The sequence below is a fragment of the Lampetra planeri genome, chromosome 4, assembly GCF_965212315.1.
Source record: "Lampetra planeri chromosome 4, kcLamPlan1.2.h2, whole genome shotgun sequence".
Lineage (NCBI taxonomy): Eukaryota > Metazoa > Chordata > Hyperoartia > Petromyzontiformes > Petromyzontidae > Lampetra > Lampetra planeri.
The window spans coordinates 8,525,989-8,543,481 of NC_136110.1; the positions used below are offsets into that span (position 1 = coordinate 8,525,989).

Consider the following 17,493-nt stretch of genomic DNA (forward strand, 5'->3'; position numbering starts at 1 on the left):
TTCTTGGTTCTTTCGGTAAAGTCACGTAGAAGGGAAGTAATAAAATAATAAAAATAAAACATAATAAAATAAAATAATTCTCACGACGTTTCGGCTACAACGCAAGCAGCCGTCTTCAGGTGAAGAATTATTTTATTTTATTATGTTTATTTTTTTTATTTTATTACTTCCCTTCTACGTGACTTTACCGAAAGAACCAAGAAGAACATCGCATTTGTCGTCAAGAGTCCAAGTGCATCCACACTCCGATGAGATATGGGGGCGGAATACATATAAGGTGTGAAAGCCAGCAATGTAAATTTCACATTCTTATGGAAGGGTTATTATTTTTTTTTTAAACATAACAAAAACTGTTGACTTCGGACAGTGGCATTTATTTTATCGACCACTGATAGATGGGCTTAGTAAATCTTGGACTGCAAGCCAAATGCGCTATAAACCACAACCACCACTGAGCCAGATCTACGGTGCGCTACACATTTCGTAAGCGGCAAGACCCTCTCTCATCTGGGCGAAAGGCCCAATATGGGTGCTTTAATTCAATTATTGATGTTTACTTCATTCGGTAATTTATTCCTTTTCAAGCAGAATGTGTGATTCATTTACGTTAGCCATCATTCATCGCCTTGGTTCGAATGTAACAACATCCTATCCAGGATTCTACCTGCCCTACCGCAAGTGTAAAACATTGTACACAGTCCCAGCAACGCGAGTAGACAAAGATTTGCACACAGGCCATCGAATAGTCAAATACATGCAGGAAGACAGATGCCCTGCTTATCATTATAGATTGACTAGGCAAGTGCTATTAGCTCATGCTTACGGGGCCAGAAGAGCAACACTAGAAAACACACACACACACAGCAAGCAAAATTTCTTGTCCTTGCCCACACCTCCGATTAGCACTGTTGGCTACGTACGGTGCGAAAGAAGTTCAACAGACATACAAGTCTGTCTCCATGTTTCAAAGACCAATCCGGACACTGGAGCCAATGGGTAAATCTCCTCAATCGCCTGGCAGGAACCATATTGTCCACCGATGACTTGCCACAGTGGTATTCTTGCATTGGCGTGTGTACATGGTGAGGCAAGGCGACTCCACTTGCTGGATGAAGGACCCCCCCCCACCCCCCCGCATGCCAGCCACATCGTCCACGTTTGTATTCGTCCATACTTCACCATGCATTGCAGGTTGGTGAAGGGAAGGTGCATAGATGTTGGGGCATAGTACAGCACAACATTGGTATTTGCTGCACTGCCCTCTAACAAAGTATCCCCGTTCACATGCATTTAGAATCAGCATCTTTATTTATACTGTAGGAATACGATGAGCGATACAGCTCTTTTTCACAGATGCCAAGTATATGCACATTAATTCACCCTTATTAACACGGGAGAGACAAACAACAACAAGTACTACTGCAGGTACCATAAATAGACGTGCAGATGGATGGATAAACAGGAAAAACTCGCACACCAGGCATGCGCAAGTTCACGCACGTTTGTGCGTGCGCACCTCACGGACCTGCACTCAATTACGTGACCATGGCTTTCGCACAAAACAACACCGGCCCGTGAGCATTCAAACTTCGTTCTGAGAACACCTGGCAGGGCACGCCGTTTTGAACCTGGGGGGGGGGGGGTGTGGGGTGTCACTCGCACCTCCTGTATCACCAAGTCGAGAGAAAGGTTGGCAAGGCGGGGTTTGTATCTTGATGACCGCTCTCAAGGTAACGCCGTCCAAGGTCACGGTGGGAAGCCACCCATGCTCATGGCGACTTCGCGGCGAAGTCCACATAGTTTACAATTATTAGACGGATGTCAAAAGTGCTTTTCAAAACAGCTTCCGTTTTGCTTTATTAATGTCACCCGTGCTTGGCAATTCTTTTTTGAGCGCTTGCCTCAACATATGCGGGCGTTCGCACTCTCGTCAGTCACCGTTGCACATGTTCACACGCGGCGTTTTATAAAGTTGCGCACGGCACATTTACAGAGTGAGAGAATGTCACTCGGAGCCGTCAGCGCTCGGTATTGAATCCATCTAATAACGCGGGGGGGGGGGGGCAGATTTAGCATGCCATTACGACGTGCCATTTAAAGAATTCGGCACAATAAATCCAAGAGGCGGAATCGCAATGTTGGCCACAGCAAGGCAGCATTATTAACACCCCGATGTTATTCCCTTACAGTTTCTGTGTTGCGCACCAAAAGTTCATGGAAGGTCGACGCATTCCCTACACATTAATAATCCATGTTTCATCATGGGGAGCCACAACCTTTGGGTCGGGATGAACTTGAAAATAAATTGCTATTACAACTCGGACGCCCGCTTTTCCTTCTGCAAGGTAATGAAACGGAACTGATTTATCTAAAGCCACTTGGAAATGTACCCCAACAATGATCTCTTCCGGGAACTCTGCATTATTTACCTCGGACAATGACTCAGCACAATTACCAAGGCTATAAGTAAGTAAATCTTACTTTTGTCCCACCAAAACATTTTTGTAATGTGGAGGTTCACTAACAGGCATCTGGAATTAGAAGTCTTCAGTAGAAAAACGCTACATAAGCGCTCCTTTGCCGCAGAGTGGTCCATTAGGCGATGAGTTTGGTTCCAGCCCTACGCATCGCCGTGCCAATTACTTTTGGCGGCAATCAACAAAATGATTAGATGAAATTATAAACGAGTCTGCACGTGATATTTAATTACACTTAAAAATTTCCCCTTGTTGGTGAAACTTTACATGCAAAGTGAGCCATTGTAAATTTTAACGAGCACAAATTTACTTACAAAATTAAAAGCTTACAATTGTCATCCATATCGTGAATATCCAAAAAGCAAATGCAGATGCACGCCAGTATTTATATGCGCTGCATTACAACCCATTGTAAATTTTTTTACTAAATAATATAAAGTCATAAAACCATAATCAATTGCTAATTCAAGGTCTCTGCATGCCGTGTCCATAATTGTCATTTTTTTTGCACCACGCTGGTCAGCAAGGTTTGGTGAAAGGGGGGCCCAGGACCAGTATAGACCACTCACCACGGACATTATCCATGGCTGAGAATCCAACTCAGGTCGCTAGATTCGGAACGCGATGTGCAAACCACTGCTCCACTCCTTTTTGGTGAGATGTTAACTATCGCCTGGTATTGAGGAGGTAGTGGGTTCAATCCAGACCTTGACACCTGTATATTTGGAATTTGCGCGTCTCTTTCCACGTGGTCGCGTGGAATTTTCTCCAGGTCCTCTGGTTTTTCCCCTCCACATTAAAAAAAATGCATTAAGAGTATTTGGCTGCTATAAATATCCACACGATAAGCTACTTTGTAGAGCTATTATTTGTGTCCGGGTAGCATCTGAAAGAGAGCTATATAGCTCAGTGGGCCTTACTTGGTAAAAAATAAAAAATAGTTTAATAGTTACGTTTTTTTTTACCACACCATTATTCTTTTTCCAACACTGCTGAGCTGTGCATTCCCCCCCCCCCACCAACTTTTGTTCAATGTGTTATTTCAGACGACCATGCACTAGTCTCCGGTCCAAAAGAAATCTCACAACGGCGCACATTTTGCAGTGCTCGTCCAGTTATTTGCACAGCATCAAAGGAGACAAACGGGGCCCACATGAGATAATTCTCACAAGTGAACGCACACGCGAGCAGTGCGAGAGGTAGCATTATCGCAACACGTCCTTAGAACCTCACTTGTGTGTCCATTATTAGGCAAAGAGGTGTTTCAGTGCTGGCAGTCATTCAGCTGAAGGGCCATTATCAAACCAAACGTTATCGTGTGTACTTACTGCATCGCCCCGTTTTTTTTTACAATCTACTTTTTATTTAAGTCCTCAATGCAACTTTGAATAAATGCAAACATACGCATTAAATGTATTTTATAAACGCGCTTGTAAAATAATGAGAACATTTCAAGCGATAATGCTTCATCCAGGTCTTTGTAGAAAAGCAGTTGCCACCAATTTTCATAATCAAGCAAACTGGCAGAAATACCAACGATTTGGCAAACATTATCCAATTACCGTTATGTACATTTGGCCCCAAAAGACATTGCAGTTGTACAATATTGCAGCTGGTGCTAGCAACAAGAAAAATATTACTTCCAGCTCGAGTATGGAGAGCAGCATAATGATAATTGAGTACATTTCGTATGTGCTATTCTTATAGCGCAAGGCGATCATAAGGTACTATTATTTTTTCCCACAAAGCCTGCAGGAACTTCACAATAGGGGGCAATGCTGCTGTGTGTAATCCAATTTCAGTAACTTCCAGGTATTATTCTTGTATTCACCATCAACCAAGGTGACCTGATAGAGATTCCAACCATGAAGCATGAACATCCTCAACAAGGAATTGACGTACGACTGCTGGGCCATGACACAACCCCACAGAGAACACAATATTGATGATGACAAAGAATGAAGTGGGGAGTAAAGGCAGAGTGGCCAACAGTCAAGTGTCGCCAACTCTGATCCGGCACGCACATCCTCAATCCATTTCACTCAAGAGGCACTGCGGCAGAGAAACAAGCCAAGAATCACCACACTTCTCCCCCCCTCACCACTTCCATCATGACCGACAGCCTCAACTAGGAAAGCGTGCAAACATAAGGGGGGGCTTGCACATCAGCCATGCAAACACCTCCTACAACAGACCAACGAGAAAGAGTAAACCAACCCTTTTCTCTCTTACGCCATTCAACCCACCCACACCACAACCACCTTTCAGACCACTCGGGTTTCATGCCAGACAGACAAAACCATATTCCTATTACAACATCCTCCAAGTGCAGGTGCCACGAGTTCAGTGCAAATACACTCTGCTGCTTTGTATTACACAAAAACTGCTGAACTCACAAAGTGTAATGTTACACTGTGGTCTACATTTGGCGAGGGAGGGGGGGGGTTTGGGGAAATGTGAAAAATGTGGCGTTTTCTTTGAATCTTGCACAAGTAAATGTACGCTGGGGTCAGCTTAGTCCAGCCTTGAGCTGCCGAGTCAAAGTAGGCGCGGATGCACGAGAGCGGTGATTCTCAAAGTGCGATCCTTGTGCCACCGGCGGTCCACGATGGTCTTCCAGGTGGCACGCGGGCTGTCATGCCAATCATGGTTGATGCAGAAATAATTAAAATGTTTATTACCTTTTGGTTTCTGACACGAATTTATATTTCAGTTATGATAAAACATTTTTTTAACTAAATTAGGGAAACTACCCTTATTAAACTACCCTAAAACCGAGATATAAATGCCACCCCCTCCCCCCTTTTAGCTGCGTTAAAACAAATTTATTGTATGTTTTGCGGTAATGTGAATAGTGTTGTATTACGGGCATTTAAAGAGAGAAGGGAATGCATTTTGGCACCAGGGGTGGGGGGGGGGCTGTGTGGGTCCGCGGTAATATTTGCGTCGGCTGAGTGGACGAAAAAAGTTTGAAAAACACCGCATTAAAAGGGACGCAGCCGTGCTGTACATAATTAGCACACTGGACTTGCACTCAATCCACAAGTCGCAGGTTAGATTAAATTTCCCAGCACGGCAGTTGAAATTAAAAGTAACGTTTTACTTGTTTAATCTGTCCACACACAGCATGATAAATAGATACGCCAGTTAGTTCATCGGCAGTTACCGTGTGGTGGGGTAAATTGTGGGTAACTCCGGGTTCTTCTAGAACGTCTGGCCAATGTGCTACAGGAGGCCAAAATACACTACCATGTAGACAAACGTTGTCTAGAGCAGTCTATTGGAGGCCCGTCCACCAGGCAGTGGCTGGAGCACGCAATTGCAGGGCTGCACCTTCACGTTTGAATTAAATATGCAGCATAGAAGAGCGAATAAATATTGCCAATAAAGGGCAGATGAATGCACAACTTAAAACCAATGCACAAAATGCTTTCACAAACACATTAGCGGCATGGTGGATCAATGCCCCCCTCTGTGAGCCATCAGAACATGATTAAGCCTGCAACTCCTTGCATGGCAAGAAAAAGAAACAAAGGCCGTGTGGAATTCTTCAGAGATGAATCAGGGATTTTTCAGCCAGATAAATGTAAGGCTGTTGCATTGGCCATGGCCTAAGATATAGTGCTGCCTGCAAATGGATCAAGGTCGGATCACCAATGGCAGACTGACTGCATACACGAATGCATTATGCCAGGAAGTCGTTGAGAATTCTATCCTCCATATTTTAAAAAACTTTCTTTTGCACGAACGTGCAACACTGGCAGTCATGATCGAGTATGTAATTACTACTTTCATCAAACAGTCCATGGGAGAGAAAATACATTTGTACCACCTAAGTGAGCACATATTTAGGAGTACCCATTTCATTTTACGTCTAATAAGAGTTTATTAATGGATAACCCACTCAATTAAAATAGTTATCATGAATTACTGTTATTATCCACGCAAATTTATTGAAACTACTAAAGTTATGCCACCTGGGGAGGTACAGCCAAGTGACATATATGGGTTGGACTCATGGACTTAAGGCCTTGTGATCACACGTACGTTGAATAATCTTACTAAAGCAAATAAATAGCTTATTATAAAATACAAAAATACGTTAACCATCCCATTAAGCCAGCAATACAGAGGTGGGGGTGTGTCAATCACACACACACACATTTCATCACTTCGGATGGTCCCAAACCTGCTGGAATATGAGGAGGCCACAAGAGGGCAGCAGCGCGATCAGGTTGTTCACCGATCTGTAGGGGTTTGTGTGCCCCCCCCCCAATGAGTTCATTTAAAAGTTTGGCCCATCTGGCTGACGCAAAGAACCCCCCCCTCTCTCTTGAAACTCAAATGACGTTTTCCTGGATAACTAAAGGACTATTACAAAATTACACATGCAAATGTAATTACATTAAACATTGTTTAGCTGGGCGAGAATCCATTCATATACTTTGCATGCTTTAAAGCATATTTCAAGAGAAGTGGCTTCGAGCCACACATACATTGCAGCATTAAGACTCGTGGAGAAAATCTTATTAGGGCTTTTGTGCACAAATGATTTTGCTCGTCGTAAATTGGATCAAAACATGCGCATGTCACGGAAGCATTTGCCAAGTGTAAATTACTCGTCCGCATGAAACATGGATAGCATCACAAATATTTACGCAAAGCAATTGTGTGGCAATGCGCGCAGGTGCCGCATTACCATAATTCATACCGCTGTCAATCAAACCATGCAAACGCAAATGAGGCACTCGCAGTTCGACTGCTCGGCTCCGTAAATGCCATGCAAAAGCAGCAAATACTGAACAAACAGCCACTTTGAGCACAGCCATCTAAGAGCTAATTTAAACGTGCAAAAAACAAGCAATTCGTTGTGGAATTAGTGATTAATTAAATGCGTGCATCAAGACATATTTGCCTATTAACATAAATATTTAAAAAGCGTACGGTTTTTCCCTCTGTAGCTGAAGAGGCCGAAATGGAAAACGATTTCAAAATCGGTGCAATTGGTACCGAAAATATTGCATCATGAAGAAACGGTTGCTCTTACATCGAACCTGGCCACCTGAGTTTTATGACTGGCCACAGCTCGTGTCAGTGGTGAGTGACATCTTAAGCAATGATGGGCCTCCCGTCACCAACCCGCACAGACTCGCTAACCTGAAGTATGGTCAAACAAATGAGACTGACACGGGTGTGCGGAGATTCATCCAGCAGTGGATTGGCAAAGAACTCTAAATATTTAAGGGAACATCCGATGATCAGTTGACAACAACAAAATAACCGGCGACAGCTCAATCAGAAACGAGCTCATCGTCTGCAGACGCCTTTGAATCATTCGCAATAAATAAAATGTCAAAGTGTGTCACCTGGCGGAATGGGGATTTGTTTAAATTTAAAACGCGAGGTACGCCACTTAAATTAAGTGAAGTCTGTGGAAACTGTCTAACTAATGAAATGAATACCGCACAAGAGTTTGGAATGCGCACGTCCACACTGCACTGATATTCCAGACGCAAACACAAACCCCCAGACTGCTTTACAGCAGGAATCAGAGTTTTGTTCCAGCAGTGTATAGGGTGGGATTTAATATTTTAGTAGCAGACCTTTGGGGTCCTCTTTCACTCCAGCAGCTCATTAGGAGATAAAATATTTAAACACGTTTTTATTATTTAACGCTGACGAAAGAAAGATACCCTCAACTCGCCGAAACTACTGCGGAAAGAAAATATCACAGCATTCAATCATAGGAACACCTTCATGTCATGAATTTCCACCTCGCAAATTATATTCTTCAGTTTGAAGATTTGCTCTGAAAAAGGTGACCGACCCTTCGAAGGTACTGCGATACGGTTGGGAAATATATATTTTTTATATTCTATTGCAAATCACAAAATGCATTTTCACCCCCCTTTGCCCGGGCTTGATAATGTGGACATAGCTCGCGTAATTCGTGTCACCTCAAGGAAAAATAATCCGATTTAAAGTTAAGCTTTCAGTGAAAGGGATTACGAAAAAAAAAAGGTCATGCCAAAAACATACGGCCCAAAGTCAATGTGCAACACTTTTTTAAGTGCGCGGCGCCAAATTAAGTGGAATACAAAGATAATTTATTGGGAAGATTGTGAAAAAATAGAAAACGTCAAGTTTTGAAATTCCCCAGGAGGTGCGCTCATTAAAGATGCCCACGAGCACACTCAAAACGCAAATGGTAGACCGTGCGTCGTGGCCACATTGTATTCCACATTCGGAAATTATTCATCATTTGGCTTGCTTAAATAGACAATAAAATGATGGAAGCACATTACTAGCATGCAAAAAGATCTGCGCGAAAAACAGGAGAAACGACAGAAATAAAGACGCGTGCAGCTGTGCGTACTTACACACGTGTCGAGTGGTTAAAATTAAACGCACCGACAAGCCTTCAGCCAACAGCGGATAGAGAATGACTGGCGAAAATGACCGCTGCGATGCACACGGATTCATGCCACCCCTCCCCTCTATTGAAACGCACGACTGCGCGTGCTGAAATTTAAAACGGCAGGAATTTTGCATTATCAACGCACACGCGAGCGGTAATCAGCAGCGTTCTCCTAAGCATCCTAAGCACGCTCCTTCTCCGCGTACAAAACCCTGCACTCGACAGGACACATTTGCCGGGCGCTCGCAAATTACGCGGAGGGCGGCCGGGAGCAAAGCAAGGGTCGCGTGCGCTCTCAATAGAATAAGGGTAAAGCTGCACTCGACTTTGCAGGACCCCCAGAGTCAGTCACTAACTTTTCAGCAGTCAAGCAGTCACAGTCCATTGGCTGTCCAAAGGGCATTTACGTAATTCAGAACAGCAGCTGCGATGGTCTTTAAACTCACTGTCAAGACTTGGCAATAGTGCACACTGACAAAACAGCTTTGACTGTAAGTGTCTCGCATGAAGCAATCCTTTCCCGTATTAGCAGTCACCTCTAATTAAATGCTTTTGGACGTTTTTACGGAAGTAGTTTTATAGCGACCCCATAAACACTGACGATTATAACAATATACGTTTAGATGGAATTACACAAATAAGCGAGGAGGCTGTCAAAAGCTTTAGAGAGCACGTTAATAACGCGACAAAGGGTTCGCGTTTATTTTCAGCACCGTGACGCCTATTCAATTATTATTGTTAAGGATTGACACACACTTGCCATCTCAAAATATGTTTTTGCTACATTTTTCAGTAAAATAGTTTTAAAACTATTTGATGCCACGGTGCTGAAGGACACTTGATGTGATATGCACTCTCAAAATAATAAGGCTTTATTTTTGAATACTATCACTTAAAGAAGAATAAGATTTGAGGTTATGTTAACTGGCCTTGTTATTTAAGGAATACTAAGGTCTATTGAGTGTTGACATTCATGTGAATTGATTAATTATTTCAAATGTTATAAATCAATTACTAAAATGATGAATTCGGTCCTCGAAAAATCAACAATCATGGACATCATTGCTCTTGGCAAAAATCTTACGGTATGAAATTTAATTCACTCTAACAAATTTTTACATAGTAAAATGACAAATGAGAAAACCCTAATTAATGCAATGCAGATTAAATAAATCAATAGTGAATTAATGCCAACACAATGGTGATCACCTCTCAGTAACAGACCGTTCGCCCCCATTCACCACCCCCCCCCATGCACACATTTTCAATGGTGATGGCACTCATTGTGCGAATTAACCAAATGGGGGAGGATGAAAAAACCCCGCACGAGCTAAAGAGCTCGCACATGCCCCCCCCCCCCGAACATGTTGAGGAGCAGAGCGCACTATTAAAATGCACTTTGGGTCACAAAGCGCAGACACATGCGCCACTCGTCCGCACGCACAGTTTCATTACGATAAACATCATCGCCAGAAGAAACACCACCACGCTTGTGAAATATACCCCCCCCCGTCTCCGGGTGGCAACGCCTAAAGCGGCATTGTCATTTTACTTATTTGCACCCTCTGTAGTTTTCCGTGGTCGCCCAACACGTTGGCTATAATGAAGCGGCGAGGGCGATCGCGGAGTTTTTCGGGAAGGTGCTACAAGTTTCGCATTCTGTTTCCTGGCCGTGAGTAAAAGCAAAACAAACACGAGCCGGGGTGGGGGGGCACGTGTGTCCCCCCCCCCCCGAACTGCTGTCGCAAGCAACGCTTTTAGGCTCGCCGACACGCAAATGTTTAAACCGCTTAAAAACAGCAACGGCTCAAAATTTACAACGTAAAGTACCCGCGTCGGTCATTCGATACGCATTTTGAAAACTGACCTCGCTTGGAATCAATAGTTATCGAGTTTTGGAACATTTGTTGAAAGTAAAGATGCAGGCCCTGCAATGATGTGCTCACACCACTGCTGCCGAGATGGCCTTCCCCTCCAGAGAGGGTATGCAAATATATTACCACCAAGGTATATTTAAGCAAATAAAAGCTGAATTGATCCTCTAATATTTGGAAGAGGGTTCTGTTTGGAAACTACAGTTATTTAAAAAAATAAGTGTATACATGTGAATGACTAACACTGAAAACATCTGCAGAGAAGGGTAACCAACCTACTTGCTGTAGTGCCCTTCTATCGGCGCTTGCTGCACCTCACCTAAGCCAGGGCGTGTAGTGCACTTGATCATCACCTAAAGCACAAACCTCTCTCTGGACTAATACTGCAGGGTGTGTACCACCGCACCCTGCAGAATAGCTGAAATAACTCACCTCGCTAACCATGACCGATCAAAAAAATAGTTGTGCAAGTGCCATAGCTACTACCACTTTGCGAGACGTCAGCAATGGGGTGGTGATGGTCTCCCTTCCACAAGATGAACGTGGAATCCCCGGCCCCCTGGCCCGGGTCCACCGATGGAGAGGAGCAACCGCCCCCCCCCCCCCCCCCCAATACATTCATTCCGACACCAACATACTGACAGACGTTTGAGATGGTCTCACAAAAAAAGTCACGGCAACTCCACGCAGTGGCCACGGGCAGCTAAACAAATATAACCCGTAAAAACAAAGTTTTTCACTATAAATCCTTTATATGCGTGGCGGCTAGAGTCCTCTCGTCCTCTAGCTTGAGATGGCTGCCACCTATGGGTCAGATGATTGCATGGCAGCATTAAGCAATTGGTAATTAAATATTATATTTTTGTCCTAAAAAGTGTAAAATTTTGGGAAAAAAATTTCACGAACATTAATTGTCACGCACAACGAGTCTGTGTGGAAAATGTCAGCTCGGTTGGATCACGGGAAGTGGGTTAAAAAACGTCCGAAAGATTTGCACGGTCCTAAGCAAGCAAGCAAGTGAACTTAATATAAAGGATTTTATAAAAAAAATAGCGATGCTCGTACGACTCCCAACGAGTCCTTCCGAGGGCCGTGTTTGTCGCCTCCAAAACGCGTTGGTTCGCTCGCGATGGTTTAAAAAAACCTGGCGCGGATAGTTCAGACGCGACTATCTGGACCGGTGACGCAATGTCACGGTCTCCCCAGCGTTGTTTCCACGACCCTCGGGTGCTAACGCGCGCACCTTGTACGTGACGTCAAAAACGGGTTTTGCCCAATTGCTCGGGCGAGGTGGATGTGGTAACCTGGCTTTGGCCGGTGCGGGCTGACAGCCCAGACCCGGTTCGTGAAACTGGTTTGGGTGGTGTACACGGGGCCCAGGGGGTGGATGATGGGTGGGTAGACTGCACCACACCCAGGTGAATTCATTCTTCCCTTTAAGTGCCGCGTTCTTGAATGAGCTGCTCAGCACTCGGAGGGAGAGGGGGGAAGAGGGGTGGGGGCAGCGATGAGGGGAGGCAGCGGCAGGGGTGAGGTCTAACCGGGCCTGGAGTTCCTGTAGATGGATCGGATTCTAAATCGCAACGACACTTTGCACCCTCACCCGTGTAAGCATTAGGCAGCCAATTTTTTAAAAAAGTATTTTACTAACAGCGATTTCCAAAGTAAAAATTACATCGGCTATTTTTTTACTCTCAAAAGCATTTGGAAAGCAATGTCATTTTTAAATTCGTTATGTGGTCAAATTGTTTTTTTTAATCAGCTGGTTGGGTTGAAAAATACGTGGTTACAAGAATGCTATCGTGCCAAGGACTCTCCTAAAGCAGATGAACCATTGTGAATACCGCCACCTATCGGTAAACTATACTCGTCTGTGACACAATGCCTTTGTGATAGCCGGTGTGCAATAACAGCTCAATGTTTCTTTGGGTAATTTTCATCATTAACGCAGCGAATTGTATCACCACGTACAGTATCGAATACAATATCAGGACAATGTAAACGCGAAAGTACTCGTACGTACAGGTGTAAACATGCAGACAAACAAGATCACCAACTAAAGCGTAAATAAAAGCCATTTGAAGTAAAACATTTTTTTTAATTCTCAGCAATATTGAGTAAGTCACATTCCGGCCCAACCAGTGAGAACCACGAATTGGCAATGGGACATGCAGCATTGCAAAGATAAAGCTGCGATAGCTTGAATCAAATAATAGTTTTAAACCAAACTCGAAGTTGCCCTTTAAACAAAAACACCCGCTGCTCAAGAGATAAAAACGCAGTGCAGATTAACAGCCCATGTTGGTTTCACTGCAATATTTTAAATGGACAAGAATGGGGGGAGGAGGGGGGGGGACAAGCATCCAAATGTATTGTGACAAAAGAGGCCTCTGGGAAATCCCATGATAAAGGTGTTCGAAACGAATTAAGAACCAACTAAAATGTTTCACACATGTAATAAATAGATGCGCACACGGCCTCCAAGCCTGCAATGTGTCAAGTGCCTCGTAATTCTGTAGGAATAGCCATAGTTTCCGCAAGGATCGAACAATCGTGCCACACGGCAGCGGCTGGCAAATGCGAATGTATGTGCAGAGTTGGGGCCAATTCATCCCAATAAGTCATTGATTTGTTTAACCTTCGTACACAACTATTTTATTTATGAGTGTCGTATCCTGAAAGGGAGAGAGAGCCCAAGGTCGGTTGTCAGTTGACACAATATTGCCGTTCAGGGGAAAGAGAGTAAACATTATTGCGATTAATTTTGGTATTATACAGATACAATGGTTCGGTCAGAAAGTTTTCAAATGGCATTTTATCTTCAGCTTGCCACGTATCCAGGTATAAAAAAAACACTCGAAAAGACAAACAGCTGCAGGAATTTTTGATTCCATTTTGACGTAAACAATGTACTTGAAAAAATGCATTTCCCTTATTTATATATTTCCTTTAAAGGAATGCTGCATAGACTTTATACCTGCCCGTATCATTACAGCCCACCTCTCTTATCTACTTGCGCCACGCGAGGCAAAGCACGAAATCCAATTAACGGTTGCAAAACGCGAATGGAGCACATGGAAGTTTCCTGCAAAGCTCAATGCCATCTCCTTCAGCTGAGCTGGGCCCTGTAAGGCACCAGATGCCAGCCCGTTGATTCGCAGCCAAGCGATACACAAGCTCCACAGTCGTGCAATCAAGGTCAAGGCATAAAAGACAAAGACTCCCCATATAACCTTAAGAGACTGCTGGGGCAAGTGCTGTTAGCGAGAACCAATTAAGGCTGCCACGGCACACTCAGGGGTGGGTGGCCAACACCACGCCCGACCACCTTCGTCTCCCAAGTGGCAATGTTTACACATTGCACCAGGTACTCATTTGAGGCCGAGTCGACCTCGGGGAGGCCCAGGACCGGGTCAGATAGAGTAGTCGTCACTGGTGTTGCCAGTGAGCGGGAATCAAACTCATGTGGCCAGGTTTGTTGCGCAGACTATCCACTGTGCCACCGCCTCCCACACACCATGCATGCTCTCACACCACTCGCAACAAACCCGCAAAGTGTTTTATAAAACCTTAAAATGTGAACTTTGAGCGGCGCTTATCTTCGTTGATGCAAGTTTTACCAAGCTGAGATGGATTATAAATGGGGCAGAGTTGACCCTGGCTGGGATTTAAATCCAAGTGTCACAACAGAGCCCCTTCTGCTACGGCCACAGGAACATAGCCTGATGTGCAATGTACTTTAATAAAGCCTGTGGCGCATACGACACAACACGTGGGATACGTACATATGCAGTGTATGGACACATGTTAAATACATAAAAGCACAGTGACGCACATACAACACGCTCGCGTTCATAAAAAAAAACTTACACCGTTCCGTATACAGTATGATTTTGTTTGAGACATTCTTCTAAGTACCAGACGCCAGCTTTCTCTGATCCAAAATTATGGGTGACCACACACGGGATATCGTTTGCAGATGTGTAAATCCAATCAGCACCACGTCACAAAGGAATGGACCCCCCCCCACCCCCCTGCTGTGACCTTAATTCTATCCGATTATGACGATAAGGTCAAACGTGCTTATTGAATGACCTATATGCCATAACATTAAGCGCAGGTTAATAGATGAATTGTAAGACTTCCTTGAATGGGCTTGACTCTGCTAATGTTTGCTAAAACGCACCTTTGTCTGAATAGTATTACTGGAGCTGTCCGCACCGTAAACAATATTAGTTGCAAAACGCTCAATATTAGTTTATTACATTCTATTAAAATTCTATGCACGTGAATGTTTAAGCGTCGTTTACGCTTGCAATTAAGAATTTAATAAAATACCCGATCATAACTTGTTTGCATTCAAAATAAAATATTGTAATCAACACCTATAATAATAGAAGCCCTGCTTAGTAAATTATAATTCCACCCCCCACCCTACCCCATACTTATCCACAGATGTCCCTCTGTTAATTATCTATCAGAGCTCGGTCCAAAAAAGGCTCTCGTTGTTTACAGCTGCACCTGTTCCCTAATTAAGTGGGGCTCCGGCGTGGCCCATTGGTGTTGAAGGCCGGCAGCGCCGCCGCATCTTCCAGCACTCTAACGGGGCCTCTGCCCACCGTGGCCTGGGCGGTGTTTGGGGGGCCCGTGTGCGTGATGTGCCACTGGATGAGCGTGCGGCAACACGCGCGTTATAAATTTGTGGTTCCATTGTCGTCGTCGAACTCTACGGCAGCGAGGGGGTGGTGGGGGGGGAGGCTGAGGTGACCGGGGCAACCCCACCAAAAACTGTGCCCCATTGCCACCTCAACACTCGGCAAAAAATCCACAAAGGGCCTTGCTGGTGTTTGTGTGCCGCCATTCATATCGACACACAGAGCCCCCCGCTTATCCTGTCCCACACGTCGCGATGCGCGATGCAAAATCCGGTATCGCGCCTCGCATTGGTGAAGCCAGAGGTCGCGCGGGTCTATAAATAGAATGTAAAATTTCTCTTTTTGCTAAAAATACGATTTAACCTGTCGATGGACAGTATTTCATCCGTCAATCGATGTGATGACTATATCAGCATAATGAAGTGCATTTTTTTTGTCTGGGCTCTGCCTTTATTTACACAGCCACGGCTCCGACAACAAAGGGAGCCACCGGGCCGGGTTCTGTAGCCTCAGCTGCGGGCAGGCCTCGTCCCGCACCGCAGATGGGCAAGGTCAGGGCAGAGTGGCCCGCACGTGGCCTGAGAGAGCGAGCGAGCACGAGCGGAGCTCACTTTGAAGCAAAGCAGAGAGCGCCTGCTGCCAGTGAAGAGCGCGCCACTACAGCCCAAGCTGCATAATTTGCCTCCGGCTGTTTTTCATATTTGATGGGATATCTAATTTTTTTTTTATATTTACAGATAAAACCACATATTCTCAAGTGCCCTCAGTCATTGCCGAATGGCAAACACATGTGAAGGGGTTTTGTCCTATCTTCCACCCCCCACCCCCTTACCCTCTGTTTAGTAACAAAGCCAACGAAGTGAATTTGGCACGTAGACTAAATCCGCCTTTAACAAAACCAATCTTCGCTAGTTAATAAAATACATGTTATACCGATTGCCTTTCGTTGCATAATTCTATTGAATTTAATCACGTTAATATATGTTCGGTCACACTGGAAAAACTACAATTATGCAGCATCGAGTTCCGTGTAAAATGCCGTCTGCCGTTTATTAAAGTATTCCCAAAAAATGCTAATCCGTGCCGAGTGATATTCATTCTATAAGAGCCATTGAAATATTGACGTTCCCGACAGATACAAATGATTACCTTTCGCTCCATGCATCATCTGGAGATTAAAATCGATGGCTCCCACAATGCCCTGCAGCAACCTCAGACACTTATCTGCTGCAGTCTCTAACCCTTCCCACTCGAAGAGCCTGTGCTCAGCTGAACTTAGCCGAGTCGTATACACATACATAATTGATCTCTCAGATGCGTTTTCTGGTTGTACCGTGCGTAGTTTCGCACGACGTCCGACGTCTCGCTGCACGTGATGGGGAGCTTCTTCGGGAACAGCATCACTTCAGGAAGCGAATATCCAATTAGAAGCTACCATTACGTAGAGCGAAACGTCAGACGTCGTGACAAACGACACACGGTTTGAACCGAAAAAGACACAGGAGAGCTGTAACGCACAACCACTAAAACCTACGGTCATATTGCTGCTACCTCGTGATTACAGTACCCCAGAGTTATTTTTAAACTGCCACAACCTCTGAACTTGAGAAAAAGTGACCGGATTTTTTTTCATTTTTATGAGCTTTCAACTCGGGGGCGGTGGGGTCTTGACGCAGGCTTGGTAACATTTCGTCGCACACTTGGATATCAAAAAAGGTCACTTTTGTTTCTGCTAGTGTATTTGAGCAGGAATTACTTCTTTGCGGACGGCAGTAACGTGCACACAAACACGCCTGCCCTTGCGAGGCTCTTGTTGAGTCCAAGCAAGCGGATGTGTGTGTATGTTGAGACACGTTATGGTATCCGGCTTCTAACCAGGACCTTGGACTTCAAAGAAGGTACATAGCTTTCTGGTGATGCAACAATCCACGGAACTCACGTTAGCGACGCTAAAGACCCAATCAGCTGGCTCGATAGAGGTTTCGTTTGTTTTCCCCTTGACAACAAATTGTCCATTGTCGATTAAATCAGTGAATTAACTAGTTGGCCATTTCATAGATAATCTCCCA

The 17,493-nt window shown here is 44.5% G+C and overlaps 1 protein-coding gene and 1 long non-coding RNA gene across 5 annotated transcripts in view; one reads left to right on the forward strand and one right to left on the reverse strand.

The window, feature by feature from the left end:
- LOC144717665 (cytoplasmic polyadenylation element-binding protein 2-like) overlaps positions 1-17,493 on the reverse strand; it is a 95,763-nt gene that overhangs the window by 55,215 nt on the left and 23,055 nt on the right. The gene's annotated exons all lie outside the window — the stretch shown is intronic.
- LOC144717667 (uncharacterized) lies at positions 10,309-16,501 on the forward strand. Its single transcript, XR_013585133.1, has 2 exons — positions 10,309-10,567; positions 15,887-16,501. It is a non-coding gene; the product is annotated as an uncharacterized LOC144717667 (long non-coding RNA).